This window comes from Euprymna scolopes, chromosome 20, assembly GCF_053919585.1.
Source record: "Euprymna scolopes isolate OS-2025 chromosome 20, ASM5391958v1, whole genome shotgun sequence".
NCBI classification, from domain to species: Eukaryota; Metazoa; Mollusca; class Cephalopoda; order Sepiida; family Sepiolidae; genus Euprymna; species Euprymna scolopes.
In genome coordinates, this window is record NC_136501.1 from 102,630,597 (window position 1) to 102,635,698 (window position 5,102).

Below are 5,102 nucleotides of genomic sequence, written 5' to 3' on the forward strand. Positions count from 1 at the left end.
AAAAAATTCAGCTTTCAAAATATTCGTCGATAAAAAAACCGATCTTTATATTTACGCTAGCCATTTTGTATATTACCACGTGACCTGCTATCTCTTAAACTGGAGGGGGGGGATCCACTTGAATCCAACAAAACCAGTAATTTTTTTTTTCTATTATATATACATCATTTTCTATAAAATTAAGTGTAGACTTTATAATTAAAACAAAAAATGTTATTCATACTAAAAAAAAAAAACGCTTAGTCATGTCACGTGACGTGACGTCAACATCCACTAATGGCGAACAATTGTACCTATTTACTATGCCTCCCCACGGGACAGAGTTAGACACCAGGGTCGTTTTTTAACGTGGAGAAAAGGTACAAAAATAAAAATTGTCTCAGTCGTGGAGGATTTCTCCTCCACCGAAAGAGAACAAGAAATAGAAGTGCAGCATCTGAAGAACAGATACTACACTTTGATCTTGACCAAAAGGCCAAGAATGCGAACAATTGTAAATAACAACTTTTTTCACAAAACCAACACCGTCTTTCTTTTTTTTCTCTCTCTTTCTCTCTCTCACCCACTTACTCTTCCCTCTCTCTCACCCTCTTTCTCTTGACGTCACACCACTGTTAAACTGTGGGGGGGGAACACATTCCCAGGCATTATCTCCTATAGATGCACATTTTATTAGAAATTCAGCTTTCAAAATATTAGACGATAATAAAAATATAAAACCAACACCCTCTTTCTCTTTTCTCTCTCTCTCACCAACTTACTCTTCTCTCTCTCTCACTCTCTTTCTCTTGACCTCCTACTACTGTTAAACTGTGTGTGTGGGGGGGTGAAGAGGCAGCTTGAAAACCAACAAAAACAGTGCACAGTTTCCCAAGCATTTGGGGTGGGAAGGGGGGGAAGAAGCCGAGCGCACAGTTTCGTGTGAGAGAGAGAGAACAATTCTCAACCTATATACTCAACAAATTTTTTATCTACAGATTTGAAAGTTTGTATATAGGGTATTCAGACATATGGAAATATATCTAGCATAATCTATCTATTATATCTATAAAAGTGAAAATGTGTGTGTGTGTGAGGTAGCCAGAGAGAGAGAGAGAGAGAGAGAGAGAGAGAGAGAGAGAGAGACAACAATTCTCAACCTATATATTCAATACATTTTTTATCTACAGATTTGAAAATTTGTATATAGGGTATTCAGACATATGGAAATATATCTAGCATAATCTATCTATTATATCTATAAAAGTGAAAATGTGTGTGTGTGTGCGTAAGAGAGAGAGAGAACAATTCTCAACCTATATACTCAACGTATTTTTATCTACGGAATTTAAACTTTGTATATAGGGTATTCAGACATATAGAAATATATCTAGCATAATCTATACATTATATCTATAAAAGTGAGAATGTGAGTGTGTGAGAGAGAGAGAACAATTCTCAACCTATATATTCAACAAATTTTTTACCTACAGATTTGAAAATTTGTATATTGGGTATTCAGACATATGGAAATATATCTAGCATAATCGATCTATTATATCTATAAAAGTCAGAATGTTTGCGTGTGGTTGTGTGTGTAAGGTTTCGAGAGAGAGAGAGAGAACAATTCTCAACCTATCTATTCAATAAATTTGTTATCTACAGATTTGACCATTTGTATATAGGGTATTCAGACATATGGAAATATATCCAGCATAATCTATCTATTATATCCATAAAAGTGAGAATGTGTGCGTGAGAGAGAGAGAGAGAGAGAGAGAGAGTAAGTACAATTCTCACCCTATATATTCAACAAATTTTTTATCTACCGATAAGAAAATTTGTATATAGGGTATTCAGACATATGGAAATATATCTAGCATAATCTATCTATTATATCTAGAAAAGTGAGAATGTGTGTGAAAGAGAGAGAGAGAAGAGAGAGAGAGAGAACAATTCTCAACCTATATATTCAACTAATTTTTATGTACAGATCTGAAAATTTGTATACAGGGTATTCAGACATATGGAAATATATCTAGCATAATCTATTATATCTATAAAAGGTAGAATGTGTGTGTGTGTGTGAGTGAGTGAGTGAGTGAGTGAGTGAGAGAGAGAGAGAGAGAGAGAACAATTCTCAACCTATATACTCAACAAATTTTGTATCTACAGATTTGATAATTTGTATATAGGGTATTTAGACATAAGGAAATATATCTAGCATAATCTATCTATTATATCTATAAAAGTGAGAATGTGTGTGAAAGAGAGAGAGAGAGAACAATTCTCAACCTATATATTCAACAAATTCTATCTTTACAGATTTGAAAATTTGTATATAGGGTATTCAGACATTTGGAAATATATCTAGCATAATCTATTATATCTATAAAAGTGAGAATGTGTGTGTGAGAGAGAGAGAAAGAACAATTCTCAACCTATATACTCAACAAATTTTTTATCTACAGATTTAAAAATTTGTATATAGGGTATTCAGACATATAGAAATATATCTAGCATAACCTATCTATTATATCTATAAAATGACCATGTGTGTGTGTGAGAGAGAGAGAGAGAGTCAGAGAGAGAGAGAGAACAATTTTCAGCTTGTGTGTGTGTGAGAAAGAGAGAGAGAGAAAGAGAGGAAGGAAAATTCTCACCCTATATATTCAACAAATTTTTTATCTACATATTAGAAAATTTGGATATAGGGTATTCAGACGTATGGAAATATATCTAGCATAATCTATCTATTATATCTATAAAAGTGAGAATTTGTGTGTGAGAGAGAGAGAAAGAGAGAGAGAGAGAACAATTCTCAACCTATATATTCAACTAATTTTTTATCTACAGATTTGAAAATGTGTATATTGGGTATTCAGACATATGTAAATATATCTGGCATAATCTATGTATTATATCTATAAAAGTGTGAATGTGAGTGATGGAAAGAGCAAAAAATTCTCAACCTATATAACCTATAAAAGTGAGAATATGTGTGAGAGAGAGAGAGAGAGAGAACAATTCTCAACCTATATATTCCACACATTTTTGGGCACAGATTTGGAAATTTGTATATAGGGTAGGCAGACATATAGAAATATATCTAGCATAATCTATCTATTATATCTATAAAAGTGAGAACTTGTGTGTGTGTGTGTGTGTGTGAGAGAGAGAGAACAATTCTTAACCTACATACTCAACAAATTTTTTACCTACAGTTTAGAAAATTTGTATATAGGGTATTCAGACATATGGAAATATATCTAGCATAATCTATCTATTATAACTACAAAAGTTAGAATGTGTGTGTGAGAGAGAGAGAGAGAGAACAATTCTAAACCTATATATTCAACAAATTTTTTATCTACAGATTTGAAACTTTGTATATAGGGTATTCAGACATATGGAAATATATCTAGCATAATCTATCTATTTTATCTATAAAAGTGAGAATGCGTGTGTGTGAGATAGCGAGAGAGAGAGAGAGAAAAAGAGAGAGATAAAAATTCTCAACCTATACATTCAACAAATTTTTTATCCACAGATTTGAACATTTATATATAGGGTGTTCAGACATATAGAAATATATCTAGCATAATCTATCTATTATATGTATAAAAGTGAGAATGTGTGTGTGTGAGAGAGAGGACAATTGTCAACCTATGTATACAACAAATTTTTTATCTACAGATTTCAAAATTTGTATATTGGGCATTCAGACATATTTCAATATATCTGGCATAATCTGTCTATTATATCTATAAAAGTGAGAATGTGTGTGATAGAGAGAGAGAGAACAATTCTCAACCTATATACTCAACAAATTTTTATCTACAGATTTGAAAATTTGTATATAGGGTATTCAGACATATGGAAATATATCTAGCATAATCTATTATATCTATAAAAGTGAGAATGTGTGTGTGTGTGAGAGAGAGAGAGAGAGAGAACAATTCTCAACCCATATACTCAACAAATTCTTTATCTACAGATTTTAAAATTTGTATATAGAGTATTCATACAAATAGAAATATATCTAGGATAATCTTTCTATTATATCTATAAAAGTGAGAATGTGTGTGTGTGTGAGCGAGTGAGAGAGAGAGAGAGAGAACAGTTCTCAACCTATACATTCAACAAATCTTTATATATAGGGTATTCAGAAATATCGAAATATATCTAGCATAATCTATTATATCTTTAAAAGTTAGAATGTGTGTGTGTGAGAGATAGAGAGAACAATTCTCAACCTATGCACTCTACAAATTTTTTATCTACAAATTAGAAAATTTGTATATAGGGTATTCACACATATGGAAATATATCTAGCATAATCTATCTATTATATCTATAAAAGTTAGAATGTGTGTGTGAGGTAGCCAGAGAGAGAGAGAGAGAGTAAGAACAATTTTCAACCTATATATTCAACAAATATTTGATCTACAGATTAGAAAATTTGTATATAGGGTATTCAGACACATGGAAATATATCTAGCATAATCTATCTATTATATCTCTAAAATTGAGAATGTGTGTGTGAGAGAGAGAGAGAGAACAATTTTCAACCTATATACTCAACAAATTTTTTTATCTACAGATTTGAAAATTTGTATATAGGGTATTCAGACATATGGAAATATATCTAGAGTAATCTATCTATTATATCTATAAAAGTGAGAATGCGTGTGTGTGTGAGAGAGAGCGACACAGAACAATTCTCAACCTATATATTCAACAAATTTTTTATGTACAGATCTGAAATATCACATTTGTATAGAAGTAGAAATCTTGATACCTACTCTGATACCTAATAAAAGAAAGGACACTCTTTAGGGCGGATTTTGATTATAACAAGTCACTAATTAGAAATTATAATAAACATTCTAATAATTTAAGAATTTTACCAAAATAAAATTGCATGGTAATCACCCAATTTCTGCCACAAAATTTTGATTGGCAGAACTCATAAACATAAAATATATATTTTCTAATTTCATCTTTTTTTTTTCTTTTTACATAATCTGGTTTGATGTTTTCCCAAATATTCAAATCACTATATTTTGCTGCTTAATATCAAATACAGCAACTGAGTTATTTTTATGCATCAAACAATTACA

At 31.1% G+C, this 5,102-nt stretch overlaps 1 pseudogene; it reads right to left on the reverse strand.

Annotated features, from left to right (window-relative positions):
* Nucleotides 1–354: 354 nt before the first annotated feature.
* LOC145241825 (U2 spliceosomal RNA) lies at nt 355–488 on the reverse strand (annotated as a pseudogene).
* Nucleotides 489–5,102: the final 4,614 nt, after the last annotated feature.